The 20,665-nt window shown below is 45.8% G+C and overlaps 2 protein-coding genes across 9 annotated transcripts in view; one reads left to right on the top strand and one right to left on the bottom strand.

The window, feature by feature from the left end:
* naa35 (N-alpha-acetyltransferase 35, NatC auxiliary subunit) overlaps positions 1-7,005 on the bottom strand; it is a 136,443-nt gene extending 129,438 nt beyond the window's left edge. For both annotated transcript variants that reach the window (XM_070882124.1, XM_070882118.1), the window contains exon 1: positions 6,924-7,005. The gene's annotated coding sequence lies outside the window, so the exon portion shown is untranslated. The remainder of the gene's footprint in view (positions 1-6,923) is intronic.
* Positions 7,006-7,212: 207 nt separating this feature from the next.
* agtpbp1 (ATP/GTP binding carboxypeptidase 1) overlaps positions 7,213-20,665 on the top strand; it is a 492,848-nt gene continuing 479,395 nt past the window's right edge. For 4 of the 7 annotated variants that reach the window (XM_070882142.1, XM_070882161.1, XM_070882168.1 and 1 more), the window contains exons 1-2: positions 7,213-7,363; positions 10,888-10,998. The gene's annotated coding sequence lies outside the window, so the exon portion shown is untranslated. Of the gene's footprint in view, positions 7,364-10,887; positions 11,067-20,665 lie in introns of all 7 variants that reach the window. The other 3 variants (XM_070882150.1, XM_070882191.1, XM_070882177.1) reach the window with 2 other exon arrangements.

Here is a 20,665-nt window from a genome sequence, read left to right on the forward strand (position 1 = left end):
TGGCTTAAACTCCTTCCCATAGCCCTATTCCAGATCTGAACTACTCCCACTGGTAAGGCTAGACTGACCCCCGCTGAGGTCATTTATGGTAGGCCCCTTAGGACCCCATGGAATCAGAATGTCCCCTCCACTGTCCAGTTCCACCACATGACTGAGGAAATGACCACCTATGTTCTTTCCCTGACTCAGGCTCTACGAATAGCCCACAACCAGGTTCGAGACGCTCATCTCGACCTCCCAGTTTCGCCCGAATTGTCCCTCGTGGCACCAGGGAAGTATGCCCTGATTAAGAAATGGATTCGAAAAGGATTAGAGCCACGATGGGAGGGGCCTTTTCAGGTGCTCCTCACCACCCCCACTGCAGCTAAGGTTGAAGGGAGAAGTGCCTGGGTTCACCTGCATCATTGCAAGCTTATCACTCCTTAACTATCCTTTATTTATATTACAGACTTCCTCTATCCCATAGCTGAATAAGTGGAACATTCGGGCGAGCAAAGACGAGCTGTTGAAGGTTGTGTACCTCTAATTCCCCGTTGAACAAACCAGGCCCTTGAGACTCTTGGAACCTGACAGGCCCAGAGGACGTTGGATGATATCCACTTAACCCATAGCTATGGGGTGGTGGATTCTTTTTAGTATAATTGCGTTGGCGGCTTATAACATACAGGGGGCAAGACAACGAAGGGAACTCCATGTAAATACGTTCCTATATATGTCTTATGTTTATGCGCAAAACGGGAACTATTCTAGTTGCTGGGTGTGCTCACATATCCCTATACATTCCAAAGGGGGAATTCCTTTGCGCCCCGTTCCACTGACCCTAACTGAGACTGTCAGATGGATTCAGAGCCAGACTATCATGAGAGGAGGGGGCCAATGCAAATACGAGAGATGAAAGGCGGGTCAAAAGAGGGATCACGGAGACCAGGAGGTGTATCATACCGTTACCACGTGAACGACCACGGGGAGGTCACCAAGTGGGAGAGTGCTGGGGACCCCATTAGTGAGACGTTCCAGGGATGGTACCAACCAACCTACGACCGTGAAAAGGAACCCCCACTCTTAGTTCTGACCAATACCTCGGGGATTGGGAGGCCAACCGGGGACATATGTCTAACCCGAAATGACACCAGTAACAAGGGACATATTATAGAGTACAGCAATTGCCCACACAGTCTCAACATCACCACAGGTGCACGGGTCACCATCCTCTCTCACCTTCCGAATAAAACAGGTGGAGGTCGGTGGGCCCAGTCTTGGGACCCGGAAGCAATATATCAGAAAGCAGCTTTTAACGGCACGTATTTCGTGTGCGGTCATAAGGCATATCCCTGGTTGCCTAAGCAATAGACAGGGTCCTGCTATCTGGGATATGTGGTGGCATTTGTGCGGCAAGTACGTACCCTGGCGGAAGCACATGCCTCCAGCCGACACAAGCGAGCCCTCACCCCCGCCGACAGGTTCTTTGGGGTCATGATGTTCCCAATCGGAATAGGACGTCTCATGGATGAAGTACAGAACCTAGAGACGATATTAGAACAAATAGCTAACAATACTGCTGAAGCTCTGGAGGGCATCACGGCTGAAATGGTAGCAATACGGACCGTAGCATTACAAAACAGAATGGCCCTCGATTACCTGTTAGCTGAGAAAGGGGGAATGTGTGCCCTGATAGGATCTGAATGTTGCACTTACATCCCTGATAATTCAGAAAACATAACCAATCTCGCTGATCACATAAGAAGGGAGATAAAGAAGTTATCCACGCTGGAGGAGGAGTAGGCTGGTTTGATTGGCTGTTAGGTGGATCTTGGGGATCGTATATAATGCATGGAGCGATTATTCTCATCGTAGTAATAATTACCTGTTGCTTGATTATTGGTTGCTTTAACCTTTGTTGTAAAGTCATGATGGCAAGGTTAGCAAACCCTCTTGTGACCAAGGGCTCCCGGGTTATGATCCAGCAAACTAAAGACCTACTCGACAAAGAGGATCAGGAAAAAGAGTGCGAACAGCTGAATGCGATACTCCTGGAATAGTCACCAGGGTTATCATGGAATGATAAAAGGGGGGAATGTGAATGTTTGAAAATGTATAGAATATGAATGTTTGAAAATGTATAGAGACATTGAAGTTGAGAATGTGGGAAAATGTATAGAGAAAGTGAAATTGAACAAAGAAATCATGGGAGAATAACTAAAAGAATGTCAGACTGCAAATATTACAACATCAGCACAATTAACAGATTTGCAAGGTCTAAGTTACTAGTCACGCCAGTAAAATTGTAACATTTAGAAGCAATGCCTGAGAAAGTTCTTTGAGCAAAGTGTGAGAAAGTTCTTTGGGAAAAACAGACCATACTGAAGTCGGCTTATGAGTGGACAAAGGGAAGGAGGGATCAAAGGGGATAGGCTGAACTAGGATGTCACTCTAATTGTATCTTGTTATCTTGTACCGAAAATGTATAACCGTTGTGCCTTCACAATGTAACGGCACTTGTCCGTAGGAAGTGGGTGCGCTCTATCGAGAGAGCATTCCTTCTGTCTGATAAGTCCCGGCCGGTAAATCTTTATAATAAAGACTGCTTTGTTATAAGCTTCTTTGGTGTTCGCCTCAGTGTATTCGCTGAAACAGATTGAAGGAAAAGAATCCAGAAATCAACAACTAAAGGATCCTCTTGGGAAGAGTGATCATAGCAAGGTAGAATTTCAAATTTAGTTTGAGGGTGAGAAAGCTAGATCTCAAACTTATGTCCTGAACTTAAATAAAGGCAATTACAAAGGTATGAAGGCAGAGTTGGCTAAAGTGGACTGGGAAAATAGATTAAAGGGTAAGATGGTAGATGAGCAGTGGCAAATAATAAGTAGATATTTCATAACTCTTTATTCCAGTGAGAAAGAAAGATTCTCAGAGAAGGATGAACCATCTGTGGTTAACTAAGGAGGTAAAGGATGGTATCAAATCGAAAACAAAGGCATACAATGTTGTGAAGAATAGTGGAAGGCTAGAGGATTGGGACATTTTTAGAAACCAGCAAAGGATGACTAAAAAAAGATAGAGAGAGAAGATAGTTTTAGAGTAAACTAGCAAGAAATATAAAAACAGACATTAAGAGCTTCTACAGGTATATAAAAAGGAAGAGAGTAGCTAAAGTAAACGCTGGTCCCTTGAAGGACAAGACTGGAGAATTAATAACGGAAAACAAGGAAAGGGCAGAGACTTTGAACAAATATTTTGTATCGGACTTCACGGTAGAAGACACTAAAAGCATCCCAATAATTGATAATTAAGGGGCTATTGGGAGAGGGGAACTTAAAATAATTACTATCACTAGAGAAAAAGTACGATGCAAACTAATGGGACTAAAGGTGGACAAGTCCCCTGGACCTGATGGCCTGCATCCTAGGGTCTTAAAAGAATTAGCTGCAGAGATAGTAGCTGCATTGGTTGCAATCTACCAAAATTCCCTGCATTCTGTAAAAGTCCCAGTGGATTTGAAAACCGCAAATTTAACGCCCCTATTTAAGAAACGAGGGAGACAGAAAGCAGGAAACTATAGACCAGTTGGCCTAACATTGTCATTAGGAAAATGCTGGAGTCCCTTATTAAGGAAGTATTTAGCAGAACATTTGGAAAAGCATAATTCAATCAAGCAGAGTCAGCATGGTTTTATAAAAGGGAAATCATGTTTGACAAATTTGCTGGAGTTATTTGAGGATGTAATAACCAGGGTGGATAAAGGGGAAGCAGTGGATGTCATGTATTTGGATTTCCAGAAGAGATTCAATAAGGTGCCACATAAAAGGTTACTGCACAAGATAAGAACATAAGAACATAAGAAATAGGAGCAGGAGTAGGCCATTAGGCCCCTCAAGCCTGCTGCGTCATTTAATAGGATCATGGCTAATCTGATCGTGGACTCAGCTCCACTTCCTTGCCTCCTTCCCATAACGCTTTATTCCCTTATCTCTCAAAAATCTGTCTATCTCCACCTTAAATATATTCAATAACTCAGCCTCCGCTGCTCTCTGGGGCAGAGAATTCCATAGATTTACAACCATCTAAGAGAAGAAATTCCTCATCTCAGTTTTAAATGGGCAGCCCCTTATTCTGAGACTATGTCCCCTAGTTTTAGTTTCCCCGATGAGTGGAAATATGCTCCCTGCATCCATCTTATCGAGACCCCTCATTATCTTATGTTTCATTACGATCACCTCTCATTCTTCTTAACTCCAATGAGTATAGGCCCAACCTACTCAACTTATCTTCATAAGTCAACCCCCTCATCTCTGGAATCAACCAAGTGAACCTTCTCTGAACAGCCTCCAATGCAAGTATATCCTTCCTTAAATACGGAGACCAAAACTGTATGCAGTACTCTAGGTGTGGCCTCACCAATACCCTGTACAGTTGTAGCATAGCAGGACTTCACTGCTTTTATACTCTATCCCTCTTGCAATAAAAGCCAACATTCCATTTGCCTTCCTGATTACTTGCTGTACCTGCATACTAACGTTTTGTGTTTCATGCATAAGGACCCCAGGTCCCTCTGTACTGCAGCACTTTGCAATTTTTCTCCATTTAAATTATAGTTTGCTTTTCTATTTTTACATTTTTGACCACTCACTTAGCCTGTCTATATCCCCATATCCGATTGTGTCCTCCTCACAATTTGCTTTCCCTTTGTATCATCAGCAAACTTGGCTACATTACACTCGGTCCCTTCATCCAAGTCATTAATACAAATTGTAAATAGTTGAGGCCCCAGCACCGATCCTTGCGGCACCCCACTAGTTACTGTTTGCCAACCGGAAAGTGAACCATTTATCCCGACTCTCTGCTTTCTGTTAGTTAGCCAATCCTGTATTCATGCTAATATATTCCCCCAACCCTGTGAATTTTTATCTTGTGCAGCAACCTTTTATATGGCACCTTAATGAATGCCTTCTGGAAATCCAAATATCCCACATCCAGTGGTTCCCCCTTATCCATCCTGCTCGTTGCATCCACAAAGAACTCCAGCAAATTTGTCAAACATGATTTATCTTTCATAAAACCATGCTGACTCTGCTTGACTGAATTATGCTTTTCCAAATGTCCTGCTGCTGCATCCTTAATAATGGACTCTAGCATATTCCCAATGACAGATGTTAAGCTAATTGGTCTATCGTTTCCCGATTTCTGTCTGCCTCCTTTTTTAAATAGGGACGTTACATTTGCAGTTTTCCAATCTGCTGGGATCTCCCCAGAATCCAGGGAATTTTGATAGATTACAGCCAATGCATCCATTATCACTGCAGCCACTTCTTTTAAGACCCTAGGATGTAAGCCATCAACTCCAGGGGGTTTGTCTGTCTTTTGTCCCAATATTTTACCGAGTATTACTTCTTTGGTTATAGTGATTGTATTATGAGTTCACAGGATTGGGATTAATATATTAGCATGATTAGAGGATTGGCTAACTAACAGAGATTTGCTGGAGTTCTTTGAGGATATAATGATCAAGGTGGATAAAGGGGAAGCTGGAGATGTCATATATTTGGATTTCCAGAAGAAATTCGATAAGATGCCACATAAAAGGTTACTGCACAAGATAAGAACATATGAACATAAGAAATAAGAGCAGGAGTAGGAATAGGCCATATGGCCCCTCGAACCTGCTTTGCCATTTAATACGATCATGGCTGATCCAATCATGGACTCAGCTCCACTTCCCTGCCCGCTCTCCATAATCTCTTATCTTTTAAGAAACTGTCTATTTCTGTCTTAAATATATTCAATGTCCCAGCTTCCACAGCTCTCTGAGGCAGTGAATTCCACAGATCCACAACCTTCAGAGAAGAAATTTCTCCTAAGCTCAGTTTTAAATGGGCGGCCCCTTATTCTAAGATTATGCCCTCTAGTTCTAGTCTCCCCTATCAGTGGAAACATCCTCTCTGCATCCACCCTGTCAAGCCCCCTCATAAGCTTATAAACTTCGATAAGATCACCTCTCATCTTCTGAATTCCAATGTGTAGAGGCCCAACATACTCAACCTTTCCTCATGTCAACCCGCTAATCTCCAGAATCAACCTTGTGAACCTTCTCTGAACTGCCTCCAAAGCAAGTATATCCTTTAGTAACTATGGAAACCAAAACTGCACACAGGTTCACGAGGTTGATTCCTGAGATGAAAAGGTTGTCTTATGAAGAAAGGTTGAGCAGGTTGGCCCTGTACTCAATGAAGTTTAGAAGAATGAGAGGCGATCTTATTGAAACATACAAGAGGGGACTTGACAGGGTAGATGCAGAGAGGATGTTTCCCCTCGCAGGGGAATCTAGAACTAGGGGGCATAGTTTCAGAATAAGGGGTCGCACATTTAAAAGGGAAATTAGGAGGAATTTCTTCTCTCAGAGGGTTGTGAATCTTTGGAATTCTCTACCAGAAAGCCATGGAGGCTGGGTCATTGAGTATATTTAAGGTGGAGGTAGACAGATTTTTGAATAAGGGATTCAAGGGTTATGGGGAGCGGGTGGGGAAGTGGAGTTGAGGCCAAGATCAGATCAACCACGATCTATTTGAATGGCGGAGCAGGCTCGAGGGGCCAAATGGCCTACTCCTATTTCTTATGTTCTTTCATTTACTGAGATTATGAACATATTTAGAATTAAAAATTAATCTTCGAACGTAACGTTTTGTTTCGATTTTAGAATGTATTGTTTTCTCTTGCACTATCTTGTGGTACATTTATAAAGTGGATAATTTTAAAAATTAAGTCATGTTCATGTAAATGTCAATCCACTACAGTGGCCTGTAAAGTTAAAGACGGATCAAACTGCTACTCGCTGGTTAGACCCCGATGCACAATATTGTATTCGGAAGGTGTGACTGAATGATTACTAACCACACGCGAGATAGCTATGTTTCACACTTTGACATTACCTGAGAGTGAAGCTGCTTTCAGTCCATCACCGTGTCCTGTCAGAGGAAGCCATGTTGTGAGTTCAGCCCACTCCTCCTCGCCACCCGACTTTCGCGCTTTACATGGGAACTGTAGTCTTTACAGTCGGCGTCGCATCCGACGCACATCCAGGAAGGCCTTCTGAGAACTACAAACCCCGGCAGGCCCTTCATGGAGGAGAGTCGCCGGCAAGTGTCGCGAGGTTTGGTTTAGGTGGCGTGCATGTATTTGGCCACTTCCGGCAGTAACGGAACTTGCTGCTTAGGGAGGAGAGGAAGGTGGTTGTTGGCGTTTATTTTCTCCTTGTGGGTAATGGAGTTAGTGTTGACAGAGGTTATTCGTCTATCGGTACTAGTGTGAGAGAAAAAAATGTGCGAGTATGTCGCGCCTTTGACAACCTCAGGGCGTCCCAGCCAATAAAGTAAGTGTGGTCATAACAACAGCAAGTTCCTACAAGCAGCAATAAGATAAATGATCAGATAGTCTGTTTTAATAGGTGCTGGATGTTAGGACAGTGGGAGCGCGCAGCCTGCTCTTTGTGCTGGCAGACAGGGTCTCCGTCTGGTTATTCGTTCACAAGTGTCCAGATTGCAGTTTTGTTAACGTTTCTGGGTCGGCTGGAAACTTCATGGTTCGGGGTCTCTGTGCAGAGGAGTTTGCCTTTTTCCACGTGATTTCAGTGCAATATAGTGAGGAGTGCCTAACCTGCTCGGCTGTTATGACAACAAACTGTCGAAGCTGCCAATCGCATTGCAGAACTGGGAAGCAGGACATGAGAAACTGCTTTTATCCCGAATCTTTAAAAATGTTAGAGAGCAAAACGAAGATTGGGGCTAATGTAAACCTGAAATTTTAAAGTTTCTTAAACGTTGTAATTTTTATAATAATGGAGAAATTTGACTCCACAAAATTAATATGAATTTTAGCATTCAACACGCTGTTAAAACCCCAGTTACACCTAATCAAACAAAGCCTAATGTTCAATGGAATATTTAAACAGTGATATTACTGCAGAAATGCCCAAGTTTTTGTCAATTTCACTGATTGCCGGCTATGTGGATGGGGCGGTGGGGGAAGGGAGACCACAGCGCAGCCAGTGTCGGAGCAGTGAATTACTGACCGCAGCTTCAGGATTTTCAGGTTTCGATGTGCAGCGTTGCATCCTGAGGTTGGCGTCAGGTTCAAAGGGGTAAGAACAGCGATCACTGTTAGTTCGCCGTTATTACCCACCTCACATTCTGGCCCAATGTATTAGCAGTTTGCGCTTAAGCATTGCAATAGTCCGGAGCTGCACTCTGCACAGCTATTGGTATTTAAATCTTAAATCCACATAAGCTGCTCAAAGGATAACCCGAGTCCAATTCACACAAGTAAAGCCCACGCAGCAAGTAGCAAAAGGTAACCTGCATAGTGGGGCAATACCTTGCAGCAGCGTCTAGTTTCAGCCATTAGGAAAGGAGAGAGAAGATCCTTTATTCTTTGATCCTCACCTTCTGTAGTCAGAGAATGGTACTGATTTAATTTTGTGGTTAAGTTACGTTTATATTTGTGCTTTGCACTGCTCTGTTGTGTGGTGCAGTATGTCATGTATGTAACCTCAATGTAACACCACTGTATTACTATATACACTCAACCTAGATGCACACCTTGACCACAAGGGTTGAACTTGTGGGAGACACTCCTTACCTGATCACACAGGTATAAAAAGGGAGGTCCCATGCAGGGTCATCACTTGGAGTCCTGTGAATAAAGAGTTAAGGTCACAGTGACCTTGTTCCCAGACTGTGCCTCGTGTGGTTTCATGCTGTAGAGTAAGGACTTTACACAGTGGTCTTGGATTGTGGGTTAATGCAAGGCAGTTTAATTGCATTTATACTTGAGGTATGTAGTGTCATTGCTCAGCTTGTATACAATACTGCAAGAGAAATGCAGGGAACAGCACCAACCCTTGTACATGGCCACCTTTGACTTCACAAAGGCCTTTGACACTGTTAGCTGCGAGGGACCATGGAGCACCCGCCTCTGTTTCAGCTTCCCCAAAGGTTTGTCTCCATCCTCCGCCTGCTCCACAACGATATGCAAGCCGTGATCCTGACCAACGCTGCATCATCGCGCTAACCCTCTTCTCGATCTTCCTCGTTGCAATACTCCATCTCACGCTCAACAAGCTCCCCGCTGGAGTAGAACTAAATTATAGAACCAGTGGGGACCTGTTCAACCTTCGTCATCTCCAGTCTCCTCCTCTGTCGTCGAACTATAATACGTGGACGATGCTTGCATCTGCGCACATTCAGAGGCTAAACTCCAAGCCATCTTAAACATCTTCACCGAGGCGTACGAAAGCATAGGCCTTGCATTAAACATCTGTAAGACAAAGGTCCTGCACCAACCAGACCCCACCACACCATCACTGCTCCCCGGTCATCAAAATCCACTTTCCATACCTTGGGAGCCTACTATCAGCAAGGGCAGACATCGACGACGAGGTTCAACACCACCTCTAGTGCACCAGCACAGCCTTCGGTCGCCTGAGGAAGAGAGAATGTTCGAAGACCAGGCCCTCAAATCTGACACCAAGCTTATGGTTTGCAGGGCTGTAGTCATACCCGCCCTCTTGTGTGGCTGAGACGTGGACCATATACAGTAGACACCTCAAATCGCGGGAGAAATACCACCAACGATGTCTCTGCAAAATCCTGCAAATCCCCTGAGAGGATAGATGCACTAACATTGGTGTTCTCGATTAGGTCAACATCACCAGCATCGAAGCACTGACCACACATGACCAGCTCCGTTGGGTAGGCCACATTGTCCGCATGCCTGACACAAGACTCCCAAAGCAAGCGCTCTTCTCGGAATTCCTACATGACAAGCGATCCCCAGATGGGCAGAGGAAATGTTTCAAGGGCACCCTCAAAGCTCCTTGATAAAGTGCAACATCCCAACCGACACCTGGGAATCCATGGTTGAAGACCGCCTAAGTGGAAGAAGAGCATCCGGGGAGGGCGCTGAGCACCTAGAGTCTCGTCGCCGAGAGCATAAAGAAAACAAGCGGAAGGAGCTTGCGGCAAACCAGACGCGCCACCCCCCTCACCCTTTCCTTCAATGACTGTCTGTCCCACCTGTGACCGAGACTGTAATTCCCATATTGGACTGTTCAGTCACCTGAGAACTCACTTTTAGAGTGGAAGCAAGTTTTCCTCGATTTCGAGGGACTGCCTATGATGGTGATGATTCATCACTGCATGATGTAGCATTTAGTACAGTGTACACACTTGTGACATGTCTTTGAACAGTGTGATCCTGTTTATTGCTACAAATTAAATTCCCAAGGATGTTGATTTATTTTTTTGATTTATAAAGAGTTACTTAATTTGAACAAAACATTTGGAGAGACAGTACTGAGTCAGAAGGAAAGTCACAATGGGAAAGAATTCATGTGATCATTGTGTAGCAAAATCTTAAGTGGGTTTATGAAAACTTATGCAACTTTTAGTAAAATTACAAGAACGCTATGGAAGAGCAATATAGCAAACATTTACTAAAGTACTAGCATTGGCAGAAAATTATGACCCAAAATTGTGATAACAGGCAGGTATTGTGCGCCCTGCAGAAGATACTTGAACAATTTATTTATAAATTATATCATGTGATCAAACCTTCAGATATAAAAGCAACCAGAGTTGGCAACCTAATCTTGATCTAAGTTTCTCCCTTCAGGAATATATAAGTATATACTTTTAAGTAATTGCTTTTTTGAGAAGTCATTTTCACTTCCTACCAGTGGATGTCATTTAGTGTTGCTCATAGTGAGTCAGAGAAAACTGTGAGCTCACTAAGTCCTGACAGCAATTGTTTTTCCTCCACCCAATAGAGGCAGAAATATTCTCTGCCTCCATCCAGTAACATGCTTTCTACTATTTTTTTTGTACTCTGCCTCAACAGGTTTTCTCTTTCCATTTTCCACAACAAAGTGAGGTGCTATTTGCTGAGACACAAGGGAGACACAGGAGACGGTGCAGGAAAGAGCCACGAGGCTGATCCCTGGTGTCAAAGGTCTGAGTTATAAGGGAAAAACTGGAAAAAACTTGGGCTTTTCAACCTGGAAAGGAGTCATCTGACAGGTTACCTTATACAAGTATATAATATAGTTAAGGGAATAGAAAAGTAAATCTGGAATATTACTTTAAATTTAAATTATAACAATAAAACAAAGGGACACAGTTTCAAACTAGGACTAGATAAATTTAGAACTGATATCAGGAAACTGTTCTTCACACAGGGATTGATCAATGCACGGAATATACTTCCAAATAGAGCAGTGGAGGCGATAAACCTGGAATGATTTAACACCTGCAATGGAGGGAATTTATGCTCTTGCAGGATGGATCAATTTGGATGGGCTGGATGGCTTGTCATAGAATCATAGAATGGTTACAGCATGGAAGGCAGCCATTCAGCCCGTTGGGCCTGTGCCTATTCTCTGCTAAACCCACTTACCTTCCCTTTCTCCGTAGCCCTTCAAATGATTTTCCTTCAGATACTTATCCAACTCCCTTTTGAAAGATAAAATTTTATCTTTCACCACCCTTTCAAGCAGTGCATTCCAGATCTTAACCACTCGTTGCTTTTCTTATCGGCAACTATCTTGTGATCAATGTGCTATTGTACTTCATCTATCAGCCCCATCGTGCTGTATAATCTGAACATGTAGTACTTGATAATGATGGCTCAAACATTTGAGCTGTTTCAGTTTGCTTAATTCTACTAGTTCCTGTTGCTATGCTAATTACTTAATTGGTTGTTGAGATTAGCACCATACTCTCCATGGAGGTACTATTATGCGGCATATAGATAATGGTGTTGGGTTAAAGACAATTGCAGTATTTTTCACCTTGTCTGCCATTTAATAGATGTCTGTACCTGGAGTGGAATTCTTCACCAAAGAATTTATAATAAAGTTTGATTTGTTTAGTTAGCTTTCTCGGTCTTGACCATCTCTATCTTCTTTGGAAGAGTGTGTGTGCAATGCATTGTAAGGTGTTAATTGGCACCTGGGGATCTCATCACATCCCATTTTTGAATATGAAGTGATATGAGGATAATGCAGGAAAGTGAAGTTGAGGTAGAAGATCAGCCATGATATTGAATGGCAGAGCAGGCTTGAGGGACTGAATGGCCTACTCCTGCTCTTAATTCTTATGTTCTTGTACGATGGAATGGATTGAATCACTGTGGGGTATCCAAGGTCGGGTTTACATAGAAACATAGAAAATAGGTGCAGGAGTAGGCCATTCAGCCCTTCAAGCCTGCACCACCATTTGATAAGATCATGGCTATTCATTCCCTCAGTACCCCTTTCCTGCTTTCTCTCCATACCCCTTGATCCCCTAGCCATCAGGGCCATATCTAACTCCCTCTTGAATATATCCAATGAACTGGCATCAACAACTCTCTGCGGCAGGGAATTCCACAGGTTAACAACTCTCTGAGTGAAGAAGTTTCTCCTCATCTCAGTCCTAAATGGCCTACCCCTTATCCTTAGACTGTGTTTCTTGGTTCTGGACTTCCCCAACATCGGGAACATTCTACCCACATCTAACCTGTCCCGTCCCGTCAGAATCTTGTATGTTTCTATGAGATCCCCTTTCATCCTTCTAAACTCCAATGTATAAAGGCCCAGTTGATCCAGTCTCTCATGTCAGTCCAGCCATCCCGGGAATCAGTCTGGTGAACCTTCGCTGCGCACTCTTAATAGCAAGAACGTCCTTCCTCAGATTAGGAGACCAAAACTGAACATAATATTCCAGGTGAGGCCTCACCAAGGCCCTGTACAACTGAGTAAGACCTCCCTGCTCCTATACTTAAATCCCCTAGCTATGAAGGCCAACATGCCATTTGCCTTCTTTACCGCCTGCTGTACCTGTATGCCAACTTTCAATGGTTTGATAATCTTCAGATTCTTTTATAGGTGTAGCTTTATTTGAAGGATTAAGGATGAGATTTTATGTAATTATATGAACTAGTGAGTAAGCACAGTTGTTTCTGCCTGAAATAAATGGAGCACTTAAAACGTTATAACAGGCAACCTTAAAATTGACATGCAAATAGATAAGGGCTTTTGCTTTTTGGCCAAGATAAGCAACTGCCCATTCTAAACACGGACAAGGTGGTGAGGACTGAAGTGCTTGGGCTGCATCCAGGGTGTCATAGATATATATATTTACCATTTACCATGTATCTCTTGCCCGCTACACCTGTCTCCGAACTTGAACAACAGTTTGTCGATGCTCCATCCGACCTACGTAAACTTTTTCCCTCCACAGGACCTCTGACTTTAACTCTGGACTCCCTACAATAGTCTCCAACCTATTCCTTGGCACTACCAGGAAATGTGTATCTCAATAATTGCTACATAACCAGGCCTATGTAGCTAGCATTTTTCCATGGTACATTTGCATTTTGGCTGCTGCTCCGGACCCGAGTGATCACTTATCCACTTTTTTCTCCCCTTTTTTCTTTTCTCACGTTCCCCTGTCATTATGCCTCTTTTCATCTCCCCTTGCTTGAATACTCTACCCTCTCAAATCCCTACCCCAACCCTTCATTACTTTTCGACCGTCGCAGGCTTGACTCCCTCTTAGATTGGCCTACAGATTCCCTCTGTGCCTCTCTTGGCATCCTCCGAAGGGCCCACCGTAGCACTCGTCGCTGCCACCTCAACTGACCCAGCCTACTCTCTCTCGAATCTTCCTGTCCAGCGCGCCCACTGGGGGCTAACCTTGCCAATCTCCTCGCCATCCAACTCATCCCTCCCAGTGCTGACCCTGTGGACGCTGGCAGTGGTTTAGCCATCACCAACCACCTTCGCATCTCCTTGCGAACAAGGCCCTTGCCATCCATGAGCTTATTGTGGATGATTGCATTGACATCATGGCCCTGACAGAAAATTGCCTGAGGGGTGTTGACACTTTACCTTTAAATGAAGCTTCCCTGCCTGGCTGTACCTTCCACCACTTGCCCCGCTCAGATTGCCATGGTGGCAGTGTGGCTCTCATCATCAAAGCACACATTGATCTGTCCTCCAATAGCAGACATTTATAGATCACATGGATGAACTTCAACAATTGTACATCCCTGTCTGGAGTAAAAATAAAACGGCGAAGTTGGTTCAACTGTGGCTAACAAGGGAAATTAGGGATAGTGTTAAATCCAAGGAAGAGGCATATAAATTGGCCAGAAAAAGCAGCAAACGTGAGGACTGGGAGAAATTTAGAATTCAGCAGAGGAGGACAAAGGATCTAATTAGGAGGGGGAAAATAGAGTATGAGAGGAAGCTTGCAGACTGCAAAAGCTTCTATAGATATGTGAAGAGAAAAAGATTAGTGAAAACCGACGTAGGCCCTTTTGAAGTCAGAATCAGGTGAATTTATAATGGAGAACAAAGAAATGGCAGACCAATTGAACAAATACTTTGGATCTGTCTTCACTAAGGAAGACACAAATAACCTTTCGGAAATACTAGGGTTTCGAGGGTCTAGCAGAACAAGATGAACCGAAGGAAATCCTTATTAGTCAAGAAATTGTTTTAGGGAAATTGATGGGATTGAAGGCTGATAAATCCCCAGGGCCTGATAGGCTGCATCCCAGAGTACTTAAGGAAGTGGCCCTAGAAATAGTGGATGCATTGGTCGTCATTTTCCAACATTCTATTGACTGGATCAGTTCTTATGGACTGGAGGGTAGCTAATGTAACAGCACTTTTTTCAAAAGGAGGGAGAGAAAACGGAATTATAGACCAATAAGCCTGACATTGGTGGTGGGGAAAATGTTGGAATCAGTTATTAAAGATTAAATAGCAGTGCATTTGGAAAGCAGTGACAGGATTGATCCAAGTCAGCATGGATTTATGAAAGGGAAATCATGCTTGACAAATCTTCTAGAATTTTTTGAGGATGTAACTAGTAGAGTGGACAAGGGAGAACCAGTGGATGTGGCGTATTTGGACTTTCAAAAAGCTTTTGACAAGGTCCCAAATGAGATTAGTGTGCAAAATTAAAGCACATGGTATTGGGGGTAATGTACTGGCGTGGATAGAGAACTGGTTGGAAGACAGGAAGCAAAGAGTAGGAATAAATGGGTCCTTTTCAGAATTGCAGGCAGTGACTAGTGGGGTACTGCAAGGTTCAGTGCTGGGACTCCAGCTATTTACAATATACATCAATGATTTAGATGAAGGAATTGAATGTAATATCTCCAAGTTTGCAGATGACACTAAGCTGGGTGGTGGTGTGAGCTGTGAGGAGGATGCTAAGAGGCTGCAGGGCGACTTGGACAGATTAGGTGAGTGGGCAAATGCATGGCAGATGCAGTATAATGTGGATAAATGTGAGGTTATCCACTTTGGTGGCAAAAACAGGAAGACAGGATATTATCTGAATGGTGACATTAGGAAAATGGGAGGTGCAACGAGACCTCGGTGTCATGGTACATCAGTCATTGAAGGTTGGCATGCAGGTACAGCAGGCGATGAAGGCAAATGGCATGTTCCATAAGAACATAAGAATTAGGAACAGGAGTAGGCCATCGAGCCCCTCGAGCCTGCTCCGCCATTCAACAAGATCATGGCTGATCTGGCTGTGGACTCAGCTCCACTTACCCGCCTGCTCCCCATAACCCTTAATTCCCTTATTAGTTAAAAATCTATCTATCTGTGACTTGAATACATTCAATGAGCTAGCCTCAACTGCTTCCTTGGGTAGAGAATTCCACAGATTCTGGAAGAAAAAATTCCTTCTCAACTCTGTTTTAAATTTTGAGGCTGTGCCCCCTAGTTCTAGTCTCCCCGACCAGTGGAAACAACCTCTCTGCCTCTATCTTGTCTATCCCTTTCATGATTTTAAATGTTTCTATAAGATCACCCCTCATCCTTCTGAACTCCAATGAGTAAAGACCCAGTCTACTCAACCTATCATCATAAGGTAACCCCCTCATCTCGGGAATCAACCTAGTGAATCGTCTCTGTACCCCCTCCAAAGCCAGTATATCCTTCCTTAAGTAAGGCAACCAAAACTGCACGCAGTACTCCAGGTGCGGCCTCACGAATACCCTATACAGTTGCAGAAGGACCTCCCTGCTTTTGTACTCCATCCCTCTCGCAATGAAGGCCAACATTCCATTCGCCATCCTGATTGCCTGCTGCACCTGCAAACTAACTTTTTGGGATTCATGCACAAGGAGCTTACGCCGATGACGTGCTCCTCGCGGTAGAGGATCCCGCTGACCTGCGGAGGATGCGTGAGTGCCAGGAGATTTACTCGGCCGCGTCCTCCGCCAGGATCAACTGGGAGAAATGTTCCGGACTCCTGGTGGGTCAGTGGCGGGTGGACTCCCTGCCGGAGGAGCTCAGGCCTTTTGCCTGGAGCACGACCCATCTCCTCTATCTGGGAGTCTACCTTAGCCCCGACGAGGAAGCCTGGCCGGCGAACTGGCAGGAGCTGGAGGCCAAGGTCGCCGCTCGCCTAGGGCGCTGGACAGGACTGCTCCGAGTGCTGTCCTACAGGGGTCGAGCGCTAGTCATAAACCAGCTGGTGGCCGCAATGCTGTGGTACCGGCTGGTCACTTTGACCCCTCCCCCTGCGTTTGTCGCCAAGATACAGAAGAAGCTGGTGGACTTCTTCTGGAACAACAGGAAGCACTGGGTCTCTGTCGCGGTCTTGAGTCTCCCGCTTGAGGAGGGCGGTCAGTCGTTGGTGTGCGTCAGCGCCCAGCTCGCGACTTTCCGTCTTCAGACCCTGCAGAGATACCTTTACGTCGAGCCCCCTCCTAGGTGGTGTGCTCTGGCGAGGTATTTCTTCCGCCAGCAGCTCGACCTCAATTATGACACGCAGCTCCTGTTTGTGAACTTGGGGGGTGCCAGGACCGCCCTCCGGGAGCTGCCTGTCTTTTACAGGGAACTCATCAGGGTCTGGAACAAAGTCTCCACCAAGCGCAGCTCTCCGCCGGCTGGAGTGGCGGCCGTCCTGCAGGAACCGCTGCTCGGGAATCCGTACCTCCACGGCCGAGGCTTCATGTGGCGGTCGGGAGAGAGGGCTGTGGCTGGTGAGGTGACCAGGGTCAGGGACCTGCTCGATGGCGGAGGAGCGGGCTGGATGGCGCCAGTCACGCTGGCGCGGCGCCTAAATTCTGCCAACGTCCGCCGCGCGGCCGATGCCATCGAGTCGCTAAAAACAGCTCTGGGCCCTGACTCCGTTAGGTGTATCGAGGAGGCTCAAGCACGTGGGGAGATCCCGTCCGAACTGACCCCCGTCCGGACGGAATTCCTCATCGGCGCCAAACCCCGGAACCTCCCTCGGGGGCCGGCGCCTCACAACTTGAGCCGCCTCGGGGAAATCCCCTCCGTGCCTTTCAGTTCCGCGCGGAGGGGTTTCCTGTACGGGCTGCTCCTGCACACCCTCAACTTTGCCATCCTCGCCGGCCGTCCGGACACGCCATGGCGTACCATCTTGCCGTCCGGAGGAGGCGGGGGTCCCCGATGGAGGGCACTCTACGCAGGGGTCCTCCCACTATTCATCGGGGACTTGGCCTGGAGGGTGGTGCACGGAGCAGTGCCGTGCAACAAATTTTTAAGCCGGTTCACGGACTCCCAGGCCGCCTGCAATTTCTGCGGTCTGGAGGAGTCCGTGTTCCATGTTTTTATTGAATGCACAAGGTTGCAGCCCCTGTTCCACTATTTGAAGGGGCTGCTCCTGAAATTCTGGCTGCACTTCAGTCCCACTCTCCTGATCTTTGGGCACCCTGTGCGGAGGGGAGCGGGTAGGTCCGAGGGCCTCCTCGTAGGACTGCTCCTGGGCACGGCCAAGGGTGCCATCAGCCGGTCCAGGCAGCGGGCGGTCGAGGGGGTCGTTCAACCTGACTGCCTGCCTCTCTTCCGCTCTTACATCCGATCCAGGGTGTCCTTGGAGATGGAGCACGCGGTGTCCACCGGTACGCTCGCGGCCTTCCGCGAGAGGTGGGCACCGGAGGGACTGGAGTGCATCATCACGCCCGGCAACCAAATTTTAATTTGATTTTACGTTTTAAAGTTTAATTTGTTTTAATTGCCGGTGCTTTTAGTGTCCCCCTCTCCTTTTATAGGGGGCACTGGAAAAAGGAAAAATTTGATTTTAGTGCCCCAAAAAAAAAACCACAAAAAAAAATAAATAAAAAAGGGGCCTTGTAAATGTCTTGTGTGTGTCATCCAGGTCGGGTGGCACGGATACATGTTTTATGTTTTTGCAGTTTAACTCAAAAGAGTTTCATGCACAAGGATTTACGTTTTAAAGTTTAATTTGTTTTAATTGCCGGTGCTTTTAGTGTCCCCCTTCCCTTTTATAGGGGGCACTGGGGAAAAATTGTGATTTTAGTGCCCAAAAAAAAAACCAAAAAAAAAAAAGGGCCTTGTAAATGTCTGGTGTGCCACCCAGGTCGGGTGGCACGGTTTAATGTTTTTTGTTTTGCAGATAAACTCCAAAAAGAGTTTCATGCACAAGGACCCCCATGTTGGCCTTCATAGCTAGAGGATTTGAGTATAGGGGCAGGGAGGTCTTACTGCAGTTGTACAGAGCCTTGGTGAGACCACACCTAGAATATTGTGTTCAGTTTTGGTCTCCTAATCTGAGGAAGGACGTTCTTGCTATTGAGGGAGTACAGCGAAGGTTCACCAGACTGATTCCTGGGATAGCAGGACTGACATATGAGGAGAGACTGGATCAAGTGGGCTTGTATCCACTGAAGTTTAGAAGAATGAGAGGGGATCTCATAGAAACCTATAAAATTCTGACGGGATTGGACAAGTTAGAGGCAGGAAGAATGTTCCCGTTGCTGGGGAGTTCCAGAACCAGGGGTCACAGTCTAAGAATAAGATGTAAGCCATTTAGGACTGAGATGAGGAGAAACTTCTTCACTCAGAGTGGTTAGCCTGTGGAGTCCTCTACCGCAGAAAGTTGTTGAGGCCAGTTCGTTAGATATATTCAAAAGGGAGTTAGATATGCCCCTTACAGCCAAAGGGATCAAGGGGTATGGAGAGAAAGCAGGAAAGGGGTACTGAGGTTGAATGATCAGCCATGATCTTATTGAATGCGGTGCAGGCTCAAAGAGCCGAATGGCCTGCTCTTGCACCTAATTTCTATGTTTCTGTTTCCTCTGGCACATCCTCCTTCTTTGAGCATCTTGCCATCTTCCACCCCTCTCAGCTCTCATTTAAAATTCTTGTCCTCTCAAGTACCATAAAAATGTTAGCACTGAGATATCTCTAGACTGCTTTCCTCCCTCATCCTCTGCACCAAGTGAATTCTCATCCTCGGTGATTTCAACCTCTATCTCAATTCATCATGCTCTCTCTTGCCCTCCTATCCTCCCGTATCCTCTCCCACATTGTAACTCCCCAACCCATATTCACGGCCACCCACTTGTCCTTGCCATCATTCGTGGCCTCACTACTCGCATCGTGTCACTCGCGGATAAGGCCATCTCTGACCACTTCCTCGTATCGCTCTCCACCCACATCCCCCTTCCATCCCCGCAACCCCCCCCCCCCCCAAACCTACCTCTTTCTGTGCCTGTCCCTGGAAAAAAACTCTTACGACTGCAGTTACAAAATCCCAACTGTCCAGCCTTTGACCCTTCATTCACCATGACATTTCTGCAGCTACCGATCTGCTCAACCACACCCTCACCACCATCTTTGATGCCCTAGTCCCCATTAAAACCATTACTCTCTCTCACCCTGGCCATTCCCACTCATACTTGCTCCCTTAAGTCGAAGCGTCGCAAACTTGAACGGTTATGGCAAACAACTGGTTTCACCATTCACTATCAGATCTGGCTGAACCATATAAAGCATTATTGGGTGCTGCTCTCGTCTGCCAAAACTGCTCACTATTCCAAGATCATTCTGGAAAGCAATTGTAGCCCCCAGCTGCTATTCTCTACTGCTAACTGTCTTCTTAAACCACTCTCCCCTGTCGTCTCCAACAAATGTGAGGAGCTCATGGACTCTGTTGTCACCAAGATTTAAACCATTTGTTCAGCTGCCTCTGTCACTTCCCTTCCTTCCCCTAGTCCACCGGGCTGAACTTCCTCTAAGGTTCCCCCATGCCCCAGCCCTGAACTCTCATCTTTCTCCAGTTTCTCTGCTCTCCCCTCATGACCTCTCTGAGCTCATCTTGTCCATGAGACCCACTTCCTGCTCTCTCCACCCTCTTCGCACTAAACCGCTGACCACCCAACTTCCTTTTCTGGCTCCCATGTTAGCTGACTGTTAACGGTTCTCTCTCCTCAGGTACTGTCCCCCTCTCCTTCAAATCTGCCATCATCACTCCTCTACGCAGAAAACCAACCCTTGACCCCTTTGTCCTTGCAAACTACTGCCTATCTCCAACCTCCCTTTCCTCTCGAGTCCTTGAATGTGTTGTGTCCTCCGAAATTCGTGCCAATCTTTCCCAGAACTCTCATGTTTTTATCTCTCCAATCAGGTTTCCGCCCTGGCCACAGTACCGAAATGGCTCATCAAAATCCCAAATGACATCCTTTGTGATTGTGACAAAGGTAAACTATCCCTTCTCGTCCTTTTCGATCTGGCTACAGCTTTTGACACGGTTGACTTCCATTGTCCTGCAATGCCTCTCCATCATTGTACAGCTGGGTGGGACTGCACTCGCCTGGTTCCATTCTTGTCTATCTA

Source organism: Pristiophorus japonicus, chromosome 1 (assembly GCF_044704955.1).
Source record: "Pristiophorus japonicus isolate sPriJap1 chromosome 1, sPriJap1.hap1, whole genome shotgun sequence".
Lineage (NCBI taxonomy): Eukaryota > Metazoa > Chordata > Chondrichthyes > Pristiophoridae > Pristiophorus > Pristiophorus japonicus.